The following is a 17,329-nucleotide window of genomic DNA, read 5'->3' on the forward strand; positions in this document are numbered from 1 at the left end:
AGACTGCTGTGACGCTCTACAGCACCTGAGACAGCTTTGCATGGCTACAATTAAGTCACAAGAATCACACCTTCGGATAAAACTTGGAAAATTCAAGACTTTACAAATACAAAATCGAAGTTCTAATACTGCAGTTATAACTGCTCTCTCTCTGTTTTCCCACATTCCACCTCATAGTTTCAATTTATTCCTCTGGGTATTCCCTGACTCAATATCAGTGGGGAAAACTGTGGGCAATCAAATACAAATTGAATATCTGCTTTGTGCTTGATAAATTATTTTTGGAGAAAAAAAATATCTCACATAAGGACAAGGAAGAACTAGACTAAGAATCTGATACTCCTAATGTCGGTTTCCCACTTAGAGTTAGTAGATATTTTGCAGTTACATTTTCTTTTATATATATATATGTTTTTAATATATTTTTTCAATAATATTTTTCACAAACCATACTTCTATTAGTAACTTTTAAAAAGTTAACTTCATTTTGCCCTTTGTCAGTCTTTTATTGATTAATATGAAATACTAGTGGTAGTATTCTTAGAAGTGATTTATTTTCTGATGTCAGCATTTTATTTTTTCTCTGGGAAAATAAGTTTTTTCATAGTCCTTTCACAAGCCTAAATTAACCAAGAGAAGGACCAGTGATTTGGAGAAATTACAATGATGAAAGGAAGACAGGAAGTAAGAAACAGAAAGAAGGATGAAAGGGAGGAAGTTAGGGGTGAAGTTTAGGCAATATTTATAAAAATCTGTGTTCTGTCACAGTTTGGATTCTACCAAATGTTATTTTGATAAATAATAAAATGTAAGAATGGTATGAACATCTGGCTTCAGTTCTCCTGTTCATAAGGTATGCAACTCTTTTTTAAAGAAAAGATAGAAATGTCAGCATTTCTATACTTGGGAAAAATAAGAAATAAGAAGGTGACTTGTCACAAGATCAGTCATCATTATAACTATCTTGTTTGTATGCTGCAAGCTGTTTCTGAGCTTTGTGTCCTTTTCATGATCACCTCACAGAAATACAAACAATTTACTTCATGTGCAGGTAATTCAAACCCTCACAGGCTTGTCCTTGTTCCTTCAGCATCCACCAAATGATGCCACGTGTGGAACTACATCATGTCTCGTGACATATCTGCTCCACAAGTGGGCATTGCTGTTATTTTTAAGCATCCTCAGGAAAGAAGGGATCAACTGGAGTCAGTTCAGAAGAGAGAGGGTGAATGGGCAGGGATCGAGCCTGGCTGATCCAGATTTGTTGTTCAGCTGGGCTGTGTTATACAGAGGGCAATCACAGGGAGCAGCTTCTCCTCGTGGATGGGCAATTGCAAGCCCATAGCTGGAGCACTGGCTTTGTCCCCCAGTATGAGAGAGAGATCGGCAAACTGGAGAGGATCATCTGGGATGGTAAGGGAATGAAGCAAGTACCAAATGAGGAAAGGCCTGAGAGGACTGGGTTTGTTAGCCTTTTATTTGCTGAAAACCAGGCACTATCACAAGACAGATAATTAGTAAGTTATAACACTAAAATTACAGATAGCTAAATGGGTGTTTTAAAGACTTCTAGATGTTTCTAAAACAGGAACACCTTGGAATTTGAGCTCCATCGTTTCCCTCTTGCTCCTATGCAAAGTCACCACAATGCACATGACTCGAACTGTAGATATTTTCTGTCCACTTAGCACAGAGTCAGTAATGGTGCTTACTGCTTGCACACAGAAATAGTGCAAGGTGAAGGCGGTTTGTTGCCAACATTTTTCCATACTTGTATTGTCAGAGCTGGTTTCCTCAGTGAGGGACAGCTCTTCCCAAAGGGGCATGAGCTGGGACCTGAGGGTGACTCCACCACAGGCCATGGCCTCACCAGTGAGTGCTGTCCCACAGAGTCTGACCATAGTGGGCAGAGACAATGGCTATAACAAGGTCCACCAACAGCCCCTGACATGGCAAGCAAAGAACAAGGGCCAGGGACCATCCAAAAGCTCCTGTCAGGATCTAAAGGGGAAGGGGAAGGAAATAGGACCAGAAACAAAGATGTGATGTACGACCAAGGCATCCCAACACACAGTTAGCACTGTTGTGGTGTCAGGGGGCTGGGACTGACAGCCATAGGCTGGGCTGAAATGGGGCTCCTGGCCCCAGGTGGACCCAACAAAAGCTGGGCATCAGCGATAAGGCCCATGGTGCCCTCAGGGCCCTGACATCTATGTAGCTGACTCATTGCAAAGCCGGAGAAAGCATGAAATCTGTTCAGTAGTTGCTCAGAGCACGGCATGCCTTCAGGCACAACTGACAGGAAAAAAAAGAAAAGTAGGTCTTTCTCTCTCTCCAAGTTTTCTGGTGGATTAAATATGCAGAAATCTATTTTTGGAGGTGATCAAATAATGAATGTGGGGAACTCACATACTCTGTTTTGCTCACTGCTTGGGAAACAAGGAGAGTAAAAAACACTCTTACCTCACCAGATAGTTAAACAAGAACACCTATATGTGCTCACCAGCTTGTTCATATTTCACCTCAACAAAACTGAAATATCAAATGGGTTTTATAGGCACGTTCCTAATGGTTGGCATTTAATTTCATAAAGTAAAAAAAAATAAATTCATGATGTTTCCAAAAATGTAGTGCCTTTATGTTCTGGTTTGCTATGTGTGGCTGAGGTCCAGAGATGTCCACCACAGACCAGAACACAGGAAAACATGTACTCTCTATTTGCACCATAATATAAAAGCCCCCTCTGGGCATTCAGCAGCTAGAGAGCCACAGCCTGTGCATCCTGGTAGCTAGCAGCTGGCATCAAATGCTCTGAGGCCACAGCCTGGTCTCAGACACAGAAGCTGTCTCCTATGAGGAGATGCCATGAAGCCCTTTACAGGGCAAGACATGGTTCCTCTTAACCGTGCAGTTTGTGCTCCTACCACCCCTGGGCCACATCCCCATGTCACTCTGCCATGGAAACACAGCAATCCTACCTGAGCTGGGCTCTACAAGACAGTCTTCCCCTGGCAGTCTGTCTCTTTCTAGTGGTTCAGTAAAGTTACTCCAAATGACAGTTGCTTTTAAACTGAAGTGCACCAGCACCCAGAAAGGAAGGGGAGAAGGAACTGTAAATGGATAACTGTGTTTCCCTGAACCTCATCTTTTCCCTTCAGATTTTAGACAGGCTGCACTAAGTTCCATCTTCGTATCAGTGGATGTAGAAGCAGTGGATGCTCTTGGCAGCTGTTAAAATCTCATCTTGAGCAGGTGCTGCTCTCTCTTCCCTGCCTCTCTCTCTGTCTCCCTCCCTCCCTCTACCAGCCCCTTCCAGCAGTGCAGTGTGCATCTGGGTCTGAGATCTGCCTCTGAAAAACACAGACTTACTTGCTTGGCTGGTAGGTAGGTACTTGACAGTGAACTACAAACCCCCTGCCCTTCCCTGGGACAGAGGCCATCTCCAAGCTGAGTCCACAGCCCTAGGCACAGTTCAGGGGCCCACAGGGGCTGCCTGGCTCTGGGACTCAGCCCAGTCTCACTGAAGCAGCAGGAAGAGAGTGGTATGGCCAACCCTGGTCACCTCCTACCTTTCCGCTCTGCTGCATGCCAGACAGAAATTATCTCTTTGTTAATTAAAATAAACAGAAACATAGTGGTGACAGGTTGTTTATTATAGGCTCTAGGCAAGAATCTCTTTTTTGAGGATCATGTGGAATTCTATGGTAACAAAGTGAGGCAAACTGGAAAAAACGCCTGAACAACCCTTTGATTAATGCTATGTAGCTTTTCCTGCGCCCTTCCCACTTTTCCTACTGCTGCTCTCCTGCATTCATAGAGTTAATTGAAAGCAGGCAATAAAGGGCTTGTTACAGATGTGAGCAAGGAAAAGTAAAATAATGATCTGGTTAAGCCAGGCTCAGGTACTCAACTTCAAAGGAGTGAGGATAACAATGTCTGTCTTCTACCCAGCCGGGCTGGAAGACTTCTCCAGTAGCCAAGCCTACTTTCAAAGGAGCCCCTAACACCTTTGAGATTTCAGAAAAGGGCAGGAGATTATGTGAGCCAAAAGAAGCTGACAGGCTAAAGATATGTTTAAAAAAATATAAATTAATCAGGGGAACCAGGCTGATGGACAGCTTCCAGTTCTCCATATTGGGGAAGAATGCCATGTCTGCCTATGGTCCAGCAAGGAAAGTTAAATACGAGTCAAAATGTAATGTGTGAGGCACCTCTCTTAAATTTATTCTACTAAGACCTGCACAGCTTTTTGGCAAAATAAATAATATCTTTATTTCAGTTAAACTGCTGTTACAGGCTACCAGAAGGCTGGTGCTGGCAGCCCCACATCCCAGATTATGGGGTGAGAACTGCAGAATTTCATGCAGGAGGCATCTCCTGACATCTTGAGTACAGAGGAAAGGAGAGGTGCTGCTTAGAGAGGCTAAGAGCACGGATGGTAGCACAGCTAACCTGAAAGCACTAGTGCAAAGGATTTAAGGTATCCCGGAGTACATGTTCTGTCTAGGTCCTTCCTGGATGGTACAAGACCTGTCCTTATAATCCTAGACTGTTGTCCAAGTGATAATTTTTTTCCTGTCTGTAATTCCTCATAAATCCATCTTGCTATCTCACAGAGATTGCATTGACTTTCCATTCTTCATTCCCTGTGGCAGTCTATGGTTAGAGAAAACACTGTGGCAAGCTGGTCATGCTTCAATAGCTCTCTCACAAATGGACTTGTCAATAATTAAATTAATATATTTTCAGACAATGAAGAAAATATTTTCAGCAGAGCTGTGAGCTAGCAGTGCTCTGCTTTCAGAATATTTTGAGATCACAAAGGCCACTGCAGGATCTGAACCTAGAGCATTAAAAAAAGAAACAAAAGAAACTGAATTTCTACAGTCTTCATTAATTTAATTTAGCTTGAATAATTCATGTACTGCCTATCTGTAGTATATTTTATCTGGAGATGCAAAGGCTCTTTAGAAAGTTGGGCAGCGTAATTATCTTTTTGCAGGTGAGGAAGTAGAGATAATCTCCTTTCTCAAACCTCAAGCAGAAAGTAGGATTTTCCTGAAGCAGGCACAAAGCCCTTTTCTGCTGGGTGTCCTTCTGCAAGAAGGCAAACCTGGCCTCATGCATTAGGAACGTAACTCCAGAAACTTGGCTTGTAACCCTGAATGTGACACCAGTTGGAGCTACACTTCTGCAAATGAAGTCACTTAACTGACCTTAACAGCCAAGTATTTAATTTTGTGCCACTCTGTGTCAACTGAATGAGTAGAAATCTGAAAACTACAAGTGATGGGGAATCACAGAGAGCTCTCCCTCTGCTTTTGGAGTCTAATGACACTCAGCCCTTTGGCAGTCCTTTCCTCAGCTGTGGTTTCATGACACAAAGTCTCCACACCTCAGCACTATCAGCAGTTCTAAGGAGTTGCTGTCCCACTTCCCACTGTTAGCCCAGCTCCCCTTACACAATAGATCTTCATGCACACGCATGAACTGGCCCAGCTTAAAAATTGCCTACAAAAACCATCATTGGAGAAACTCTATTGATTCCTTCATCCTATTAACAGTGTTGTGGGAACAACAGTGCCTGTGCACCTCAGGCAGCAATTTGTTTGAGCAGAAGAGTAAGAAGAGACGGGGCAGTGAGGAACACCTCAGGCTGGTACTGCCACTAAAGACCTTATCTTACAAAGCCACAAAATCAGGATCTAACTTTTAGCGAGCCGTCACACATTTGAAACCAAAATTTTCAATGAAAGTGAGTTTACTGGCCCAGGATACCCAGATTTGTGATTGTGTTTACCAGTTTAAACTTTTTGGAGCCCAGCTGAACTGAACAATGCTCTGGATGTATTTTCTTAGCTATTGTCAAGAGCCCTAATATCTGAGCCTGTGCTGTAACTATCTAGACTGGTGCGAGAGATGGTGCTCTTTAAAATGAAATTCATTATTTTTTATGCCTAGCTGTGTGTGAAGAAACAGATTCAAATCTCAGTAACCTCCCCTTATTAGGGGTGATGCCTGCTCATGTAGCTTGCTGCTAGTCTTCTGTCAACTCTAAACACCTAACTTTTTGATGGACTACTACAGTTGGACAGCAAATTACTATAGGAGAGCTCTAATTGTGTTTGAAGATTATTTCTTGATAATGGAAAACACTTAAGCAAATGCTTGGTAAAACTTTAAAATGCATACCCCATGAAACTCAAGCTGACAGGAGTTACATGTGACTTTGCTATGACAGATAAAACCATTTTATCCTAAACTGCCTGTTGCCAAGAAGGGTAAAAGAAGCAAAGAGGACACAACAAAAATTCTTGCTAGAAGACGGTGGAGAAATGTATCACTCTACAATTGCAAGAGTAGCATTCAGTAATTAAGCAGTCTAACAAAATGTACTTATTTGTGGGGTACAAGATAGCAGGCAATTCTGAGAAAGCACTGTGATGGTCAGTTCTGTCACTAGGAGAAAGAAATGTTAAACACAGTAGGAGGGATGCAAGTGCAACACTGGCGATTTCCTAGTTTTGTCTTTTTCCTTTTGTGCCCATTGTACCAAGAATTTGACATTACTGTTGATCAAACTCCCATCTTATTTCTTTTACTCAGAGTGTCAGGGTAGCAATTAACTAGACAAGACAGGAGCTGTTTGCAATGATTTGCTCCTCAGATATCAGATAGACTCTGGACAAAAAGAGCAGAGTCAGAAACCAGACAGAAAGAAGTGGACCAAATAAAATCAGCCCTCCCTGAGTTTCAGCGATCGTAAGAACAGAAGTAGTTGTATGGGAACATTTGTGGGTTGAAGTGAAATCTTACATGATCTCAGAAAGAAAAACCTGATTTCAAAATTTTTTTAGAGCTTCTTATCATTGTGTTTGGAATAGCTTTTTTTCTTCTGAGAAACCAGAGCCTGGAGAGAGTAAATTAAGTATCAGCCAGAATGAGAAACTGCATGTAAACAACCTTCAACAGTTTGTTTTAAAAGAAATGTCAGTCATCAAGGCACCTAAATTCCCCCCTTAGTTTTGGGGAAGGAAGAAAAGACAGGCAACAGAAAACCACATTTGTGGTACATTCCATCAGGTTCATACAAATTATCTTTGCTCTCAAAGTGGATTGTGCATTAGAGAAGAATGAGATGTTATTTTGGGAGCTGAGGAATAATAGAGTAAATAGGTTTGCATCATTATGTGGTCTGTACATAAAATTTCCAACCCTTCTACAGGGGAAAATTTTAAGTTAGTAGCATCACCTCAATGTCTGATGTGAGCATCTGAGTGGTCACAGTGCAGGCTTATGAACTGCCAGCAATAAGGACACGACAATAAGTCATCTTCACTGTAATGGAGGGGCTTGAAAATGATGTTTGCTTGGAGGTCATCTGTCAACTGGAAAGAGAGGATGATGAAGAGTTCTCACTTAAAGTCATTCTTTGTCTCTTTGTAACTGATAAGCTCTATAAAACTCTGGTAAAAATGACGTTGGTCTCAGCCATAAGCAAAATGTTCACCATGGGAAAGGGCAGGGCTTCATAGCCTACCTTGCCTGAGAGCATTTCAGCCAGAGATCTCTGGTTGTGTCCCAAAATATCCCATGATACAGAAACTGTAAATAACAGTCTATTTGAAAGTATTGCAGAGGCAGCACAGTCTAGGCTGGCCTAGAGAGTTTAGAAGACTCAGACTACAACTTTAGCAGTTTCCACTAATGATCTGAGCTGGTCTAACTCTATAGGTGCCCAAACTGGTATAAATTTTTAGGCAAAACTCATAGCTGTGTTATTCCACCTTCCCCAGGGATAAGACCTGCCCTAAAAACAAGCAAAGGGGAAAATGATTTAAAACAGTAAGTTTTACTTTGTAAAAGTGGCCAGTGATTAATATGCAATGATAAGTTATGCTGTCTTTGACAACAAGCAAAGCTTTTTGCTCTGCTCAGAGGTTATCAATCACCAGAGGCAAGGTTACAGGGGTATTGGTAATGGACAGGGTTAACAATTCAGGGTAATCTTGCTTACTACACAACACTGCAATCTAAGGGAAATTTCTTCATTTTTTTCTTTTAAGAGCACATCCAATTACCTTCATATGGCTGCTTTTTCCTGATACTACCAGTCACTCATCATTATCTTGAACTTGAAAGTCACCAGCCACCCCTTTTTTATTATTTTAATCCAGTCAATAGATTAAAGTTGGCACATTGTAAAGCCTTGTCTCTACCAGAAAAGTGAGTCAGTTTAATTAAATTGATTTAAACTTATGTAAATTACTATGATAGATGTACTGGAGCTAGTTTAGCCCATGCTCATATTGATTTATCTTGCATCAGTTCTGCTCCTGCCATGAACACCAGTCATGATTCTTTTTTAACCAGTGCATGTAGATATGTAATACTGGTAAAGTCACAAGGTGTATTGGGTTTCTCTGGCCAATTTCAGTAGCAGGGGGGTTACAGGGGTGGTTTCTGTGAGATGTTGCTAGAAGCTTCCCCCATGTCCAGCACAGCCAATGGCAGCTAGCTCCAGGATGGACCCACCTCAGGCCAAGGCCGAGCCAATCAGGAACCATTGCAACGCCTCTGTGATAACATATTAAAAAAGGAAAAAATGTTATGGTGCAGATGAAAATAGCAGCCAGAGAAGAGCAGAGTGAGAACATGTGAACAACAATGTAGACACCAAGATCAGTGGAGAAGGAGAGGCAGGAGGTGCTCCAGGTGCTGGAGCTGAGGTTCCCCTTCATGTGGTGCAGACCATGGTGAGGCAGCTCTCCCCTTGCAGTCCATGGAGGACCATGGAGGTGCAGAGATCCACCTGCAGCCTGTGGAGGAGCCCACGCTGGAGTGGGTGGATGCCCAAAAGAGGCTGTGACCCCATGGGAGGCCCATGCTGGAGCAGAGTCCTGGCAGGCACCTGCTGACCCACTGGGAGAGGAGCCCATACTGGAGCAGGTTTTCCTCAAAGGACTTGTGACCCTGTGGGGGACCTGTGCTGGAGCAGCCTGTGCCTGAAGGACTGCACCCTGTGGAAAAGTGACCCATGTTGCAGCAGTTTGTGAAGAACTGTTGCCTGTGGGATGGACTCACGCTGAAGAGGTCCATTAGGGACTGTCACTCGTGGGGGGGACCCCATGGGGAGCAGGAGAAGGACTCTCTCAGAGCAGTGGCAGAAAAAATAACTGACAGTAACCCCCATTATCTGTCGTCCTGCACCACTGCAGGGGGAGGAGGTAGGACTTGGGAAGCAGGGAGGAGCAGGGGAAGGTGGTTTTAAGATTTATTTTACTTCTCATTTATCCTACTCTGATTTTGTCAGTATTAAATCTAACTAATATCCCCACTTAGAGTCTGTTTTGCCCATGATGGTGATTGGTAAGTGATCTCTCCCAGTCTTTATCTCAACTTATGTACCTTTCATTATATTGTCTTTCCTCTGTCCAGTTGCAAAGGGGAGTGAGAGAGCAACTTTGGTGGGTACCTGGTATCTAGCCAGGGTTGACCCACTACACAAGACATAAGAAGAAAGTCTAAGCTTGGGTTTTCTTCCTTAGCAGGAGCAAAACAGAGCTTGTTGAAACCATGTTGTATATTGCAAAGAGCACATGAAATGATGGAAGAAGGGAAAGAAGATGGCACAGAGGTAGTAGACATGGGTGAAACACACACAGTTAGGCAGGGTTTGGGGAGTAAGAAAATTTGAAAGCAGCAGTGACGATTGTAAACCCGTATTTTCCATATGATAAGCACTGCCCATTTAGCTGTCATTTCTCATCATTAATTTTTGCTGTACACAGACAATTCCCTGTGCTGAACAAACCTTTTCATCTGCTGTGAAATCACCCCAAAACACCACAAAAGATTCCTGAAGAACTCCCTGTGTTAGAAACATCAGTGGTGCTGACCTTCAGGTATGTGGTAGGGATTGTAAAAAAAAATATGGTTGGGCTTCCAGAGTATGCTCAGGGGGTCTCCAGGTTTCATGCTGAAAGCCTACAAAATTGTCACACTGACATTTTCTGCGTATGTTGTGTTGCTGTACTGTAGCTCTTAAATCCTCCAGACCTTTCAGAAAGCTGCTGCAGCTGCTTACACTGAAGTGTGACATAACTTTACAGTTTCTAAGGGGCCTACCAAGATTTCTATCTTGTTCTGTGCACAGATTACTGATGCATTACCATTGAACACAACTCCAGAGCTCATGTCCAGCTACTCAGTGTAAACACTTCCTCTGAGTACTGCAGCCTTTAAATAGTCTACAAAACAAGAAGACAGTCTCTTGCTTTGTCTCCTTCCCAAAGGCCCTTGGGAAGCATAGGCACATAGCTTTTATTTTACTTGTACAACTTTTTTATTTTAAGCAAAATGAGTGGAGTATGACTCCTGTCAATGATTCTTGCACTCATCCCCTCATGCAGGGATGAATGTCACCCACAGGGACTGCTAGTCCAGCAGCTGATCCAGAAGGTGGAAATACCATAATCAATTATGATAGTATTCAAAGAATCACAGAATGGTTTGGGTTGGAAGGGACCTTAAAGATCATTTAGTTCCAACCCCCTGCCATGGTGTAGTGGTTTAAACCTTGTTTTCCCCCAGAGGCTAAAAAATGGTAAAACCCCAAGGGGTGGAACCCCCTGGAAGTTTTGAAGTCTTGTCCAATGGGCGCTGCTGCAAAATGTAAACATTCCACAAGCTGACCGGAAGAGACGAGTTGTAGTTTGGTTGTAGAAGAAGTGGCCATGTTGTAGGAGCCACGAGGAGAGGGCAGGATCCCTCTGAGGGGGGCCTCTGCCCCCCCCCCCAGCCCCAGTTGGGGGCTACAGAGACTTGGAACAGTGTTAAGCTGGACTAAGTGTCTGTAGTTAAGCTGGGGGATGTTTTTCCACCGTGAGTGAGCAGAGACAGAGAAGAAGAAGCGGTAGCGTCAAGAGGTTATGGCTAAGAGCCAAGAGATAACTGAAGGAACAGTAAACAGCATGCAACCAAGGAAGACTCAGAGTTGCTCGAGCCGTGATAGAGAGCTGGCAGCAGAGAGACAGAGTTTTTTGGGGTAAGAATTGTACCAGACTCCCAAACTCCTTTGAGACCCCTCTTGGAAAGGAGGGACATGGACTCCTATTAAGGAGAAGAGTTTTAGACATGCAGCACTGGAGAGAGAGAGGAGATAAGAAGCTCAAAGGCGTCCCGGAGCTGGACCGGGACGGAGAAGGAATGTGGGGGGGAGTTGACCTTGCCCCCCCCCCACTGCTGACAAGCCTGGCAGCCTAAGACGGAGCACAGGAGCTCTGGTAGAACTCTTGAGGCAAAGGCTTGCAACTGAATGCTGCCCAAGATGTTCTGACTCAGGGGTGAACCCCTGAGGAAGGGACTTTCATGAAGATGCCCCTGCATTTCGTGATATACCTGTGGTGAAGCGAGTCTTGTCCCTGCTGGCAGTCCACAGGTGAGGCCTTCGCTTGGAGTCGAAGGAGAGCCGAGGGGCTTGGAGACCCCCTTGTGTGTATTGAAAAGAGATCCAGCTACAACAACTCAGTTGCAACTGCTGCATGGAAGACAGATGAGAAGAATCTGCTGCCTTAGAAGAGACTCCTGCTTTGAGACTGGAAGGGATCTGTTCTTCTTCCCTCCTGGACTTTTATTTGGAGGGGAGAAGAGATCTGATCCATTGTAAATACTATATGTCATGGTAGAGAGAGTTGTGATCATGTGTATAATGTATTATGATATTTATTTGTACAGTCATTGTAATATATTCCCTTTCCCCCATTCTGAGTCTGGCGTGTTTTGTCTGGAAAGAATCATCCCACATTAAGTTGAGATGTGGGAGGGGGGCTAGGACTAGGGAATTAGGATTTTGGAGAATCTCAAACCATGACACATGGGCAAGGACACATTCCACTGGACCAGGCTGCTCAGAGCCCCATCCAACCTGGCCTTGAACACTTCCAGTGATGGGGCATCCACAACTTCTCTGGGTAACCTGTGCCAGTGCCTCACCACCGTCACAGCAAAAAATCTCCTCCTAATATCTAATCTAAATCTACTCTCTCCTAGTTGGAAATCACTCTCCCCTTATCCTGTCACTACATACTCTCATAAAAAGTCCCTCTCTTTCTTTCCTGTAGGCTCCCTTCAAGTACTGGAAGGCTGCAATTAGGCCAGCCCTAAGCCGTCCTTTTTCCAGGCTGTACAAAGTCAACTCTCTCAGCCTTTCCTTGTATGACAGGAGCTCCAACCCTCTAATCATCTTGGTGTCGTTCTCTGGACTCACTCCAACAGATCAATGTCTTTTCTGTGCTGGAGTCCCCAGAGCTGGATGCAGTACTCCAGATGGGGTCTCACCAGAGCAGAGTGGCAGAATCCCCTCCCTCGGACCTGCTGACCACTCTGCTTTTGATGCAGCCCAGGACACAATTGACTTTCTGGGTTGCAAGCACACATTGCCAGGTCATGTCCAACTTCTCATCTACCAAATTCATTGAGCTACTTTCAGTACATCTTTTACACTCTTTTGTATATTCTTTTATACACTCTTTTTTACACTTTCAATTCAGCACGAATGTGCAAGTTGATGTCTTGTCATGAGACATGGCTTGGATATTCAGCTTTTTATGATCCATAAGGCCTCATCTGGAATAAATAAATATCCCATGTGCAGCTATTGTATTGACTACTTGTATTTTGAAGAACAGAAGAATCAGCTCTCTTGTAATCTACAAAGCAGTAAACAGTTGACATTTACTGAATGGCAGGTGTTGTACTGCTGGGAACTTGTGGTTTCTTTGCTCCTAGACCTCAGTACTGAGGTTGGTTCTTGCATCAACCCGTCTGCTCTTGCTTGTAATTTCAGAAGGACTCAAATTCAAATTCAGAGGGACTCAAGGAGAAGGTGGGCTGTGTTTTTTGTATCATGGATTTCCACTCTTTATTAGAAGTCTTTGATGTAAAATTTGAAATGTCTTCATGCATTTCATAGACTTTGAAAGGACACTTGCCCTGCAGTAACATTAGCTTTGCTGCCCATTTTTCTTCCTGCTAAATTCTTTGGGTAGGTTGAGGTGGAAGAAGTTGAATCTGAAACTGCAAATGCAGTTGGTGCTTGTCCAAGGAAAAGGAGGACTCAGCAAGCAGAAAGACTGGGAGTATCTGGCAGGCTTCTCATAGGACAGTAGGCAGTAGTTTACAGGATTAGCTGTCAGACAATATATTTTAATGGGTACAAGTCAGTCTTCAAGTCCAGCCATGAAACATTTTGCATGTCTACCATCCTTCTGGTGGCACTTTATCTTCAGCTCTCCTGTGCTGGGTTACTGACTCGAAAAAAGCTGAAAAGCAGTCCCAGTCATCTCAACTGGATTTAAACTCTGTTACCCAGGCTGTGCTTCCTTGAGAAGGATTTCACAGTATGTACAGGAGCACATTATGGTGGGATTTACCTACTTTTACTTCAACACAGGCATTATATCTGTCTGCTAAGTAGTTCTTATCACTGAGGATAGCTCTTGCTTCTGTTGGCATGGTAATTAAATACTTTCCAGAATATGATAGGCATGTTCATTAAGCTCAGTGTAGGAAGGAGCAAATCCTGGTTGCTGGTACATCAGGACAAGCACATTATTCACCCTGTTCCTCTGCTCTTCATCCCAAGCGCAGAGCAGGGCAAGGCTTCAGCTCTGCAGTTTGGTACAAATGCGTATAGAAACAAGAAGAAAATCTGTGTTTGCCAGAGCAGTTTATGCACCTGCAGCAAAAATCTGGAACCAGGTAAAATCTCTACCTAAGTCGTGCATCAGCTGTTTAGCATGGGATCTAGTTGAACATGCTCTGAGAACAAGTTAAAAGGAACAAGTCAAAAGAAGTTAGCATCCAAATCAGCAACAAGAGCTGAATTTGATCTCTCCTGCTTTTGCCCATAGACTCTGGTTTCCATATCACTTTTCAAAATTCAGTGTTCATTCAGATAATCCTTTATGAACCATTAGCATATTCTCAGACTGTAAAACTTACTGTGGGACATGGCTTCTCTGATCATCACATCTAACCTCTGGAATCAACCAGGATTAACCATGGAAATAATTCCACTTTCCATGTATCCTTCTTTGAACAATGCTGCTGATGCTGACACAATTACTTCATTAGGTGATACTTTCCTAAGCATGAGTTGTCCTGCTAATCATGGCTGCTGCTGTTATTTCAGTAATTCAGAACTAATATAATAAATAATAATTGAACAAAGCCTTGAACCTGATGACAACTTTCATTAATCACTTGAAGAGTTCACCTATTTGCAAAGTGCAAATAGGTGTGATTTTCTTGCCCCCCAAAGCTATGTGTTTCATCTTTAATTCCTTTGGAGCATTAACTTTTGGACTTAGCTTAACAACAAACCCTCCTCTCATTCAGTTGCAGAATTACAGTTGTTTCTTGCCAGCGAAGCCTGCAAAACAGGGTGGCAATGAAGAAGGATAACATGGAAAGGCACTTCACACTTTGAAAGGAGAAATTGTTAATACCTTGGAGATCAATTTTTATTTTTAAAAGATTAAGACATTTCACAAAAATATACCAGACATAAAAAATCACCAGAAAACAATAATAAATATTGCTAAACAGTGTCACTCCTGAAGGAATTATTCTGATTTGTATCTGGTTTTATTAGCTGTTACCCCTATTGATGAATAGACTAAAACAGTCAGTCAGTTTTTTGAATCTTACTGAGGCAATAATGCCAAGAGGTGTTCCTCTCTCCAGTCCAGCAATGAATAGAGCAAGAGAGCTGAATCTCTGCTATTCTTATCAATAAATTTGAGTAATTAAAAATTTGAATTGGTTAAGCACTTTGTTGTTGCTTTATTTACATACATTTTATTTTCCCTCTTGTAGAATACCAGGTGGGAATAAGTCACTTTATAGATCCTCATCCTTTTGTGTTTTTCCATATTTTAATCCTGAAAAAGTGAAAAACAGTGAAAAGGTTACTCTTCCCAGCTATTTCCCCTTCTGGATTTTTCTGACCCCATAGATACACATATACATATTCCTGAAACATAACTCAACACTACTAAAATCCTAATTCATAGGACTGTAGGATAGCTCTTCTTGAAAGGAAGCTCAGAAAGACTCTGGTCCAACCTCCTGCTCATGTCGTGGTGAGCCATGAAGTGAGATCAGGTGCCTTATGGCTTTTTCCAGTTGGGTCTTGAAAACCTCCAAGGACAGAGACTTTCTGTTCTGGGAAGTCTGTGCCACTGCTTGATGAAGTTAACAAAGTACCTGTCTTGTCGTAGCCTCTACCCTAAAGATGCTGTGATTTGGTGTCTTTAGAACATCATTATGCTACAAGAGCTTGTTTGTTCATGTATATCCCATAGTCTAGGGCAGCCCCAGGTGTAACCAGGATTCTGACAGTCCTGGACAGCCTCAGAAAGTTAGAAATGATTGAAAGAAGGAATGGCAGTGCAAAGGTCAGTTGTCCTCCTCCCCTATAAAATTAACTGAAGTGTTACTGTGTTGTTGCAGATGTATGGATCAACTCTGAGAGGGAGGCTCTGTGCAGCAGGAGCCAAGGGAGGTGAGAGTGGATGTACACTAGGCCAGAGAGTGAAGACATGATAATTTTGAATAGAGCACGAAGGGCAGGCAGTGCCAGCACAGACACATATGTGGTCACAGCAGTACCATTTCAAATGGTCTGACCGCACAGATGAAATGAAGAGGGAAAAGCTAAACTTGCCACTGCATCACTGCTGTCATGACAACTGCTTGAAAGCACAACCCTTCTGCTCCTGTGTCCTGCAGCCTGTCCTCAGTCGGACCCCTCTGCCCACAGCTCTGGGGGAGGAGGGAGGACCACGCCTTGCTCACACTCAGCTGGGGCTGGGGATGCAGTCCCTGGTGTCTTGCTGGCATGTCCAGTGGGTTTAATTTAGCTTTCAGCCCAGCTATTTTGTTTCCCTGTGGGAGTTATGACAGCAATAACTAAAAACCCAGAGGCCTCTGCTGTTGTTAACTAGGACAAAAGTCTGTCAATGAAATGTATTATAATATCACTAAGGCATACACATACAATATGTACAGTTGGTTTTCTCTAGAGGTTAACACGTTTGCTGTTTGGGAGGCCCCTTTAATTTTTCCACAGTCCATCTAATGGCTTGCATCCCTGGCAACTTGAACTCTCATTCTTTCTCTAAGATGATTTTCTTTAGACGTAGAAATACATTTTCCAAATGGAATTCTTCACCAGCAAAACTGCTGTGTCACTTTGCCCTGGAGTCTGGCAGTCCTGGCCTGTATCAGGAACAGTGTGGCCAGCAGGACCAAGGCAGTGATCGTCCCCCTGTACTCAGCACTGGTGAGGTCACACCTTGAATCCTGTGTCCATTTCTGGGCCCCTCAATTCAAGATGTTGAGATGCTGGAACAAGTTCGGAGAAGGGCAATGAAGCCAGGGAAGGGTCCGGAGCACAAGTCTTACAAGGAGTGGCTGAGGGAACTGGGGTTGTTTAGCCTGGAGAAAAGGAGGCTCAGTGGTGACTTCATTCCCTACAACTACTGAAAGGAGGTTGTAGCCAGGTGGGAGTTGGTCTCTTTTCCCAGGTAATAAATGACAGGAGGAGAGGAGAAGGCCTCAAGTTGCACCAGGGATAGTTTAGGTTAAATATTAGAAAAAATTTCTTCACTGAAAGGGTTGTTCAGAGTTGGAACAGGCTGCCTGAGGAAATGGTTGAGTCACCAGCCCTGGAGGTACTTAAAAGACATGTAGATGTGGTGTTTGGGGACATAGTTTAGCGGTGGCCTTGGCAGCACTGAGTTAATGGTTAGACTCCATGATCCTAAAGGCCCTTCCCAACCCAAATGACTCTATGGTTCTATGTCTCTTTCTTCTCACCTTGAGTGTTTTTTGGACACTGCTTAGTCAGAGATTGCATGGTCAGGAGGACCTTGAGATCCCCTTATATGATCTCTTACACATCACAGGCAAATACATTCCACTGAGCTATCTCTGTATGGAAATGGTGTGACGAAATTGGAGCAGTGAAATGCCTCTTAGTCCAAGAGTGACTTCATTCTTGTAAACCCAGGCTTCTCCTTGACAGATTGTTAATTATCTGGCTTGCAAATAGACTAATAAACCACCTTTGCTGTGAGGTGTGTCTCTCTTTCCAGTTTTAGGGAGTTGGTCTCTAGTTATCATCGGGCTACAACTCCTGATTGCCACTAACAGGCTTAGGTATGTGAATAGTTTTGCATACAGAAGGGATGTGGGAAGGGTTCATTCCTATGGCAGGGAAACAGATGCTCGTAGACAAATAGAATGGCTCTGTCTACTGTGC

The sequence above is a fragment of the Corapipo altera genome, unplaced genomic scaffold (genome assembly GCF_003945725.1).
Source record: "Corapipo altera isolate COAL_440 unplaced genomic scaffold, ASM394572v1 2b, whole genome shotgun sequence".
Classification (NCBI taxonomy): domain Eukaryota; kingdom Metazoa; phylum Chordata; class Aves; order Passeriformes; family Pipridae; genus Corapipo; species Corapipo altera.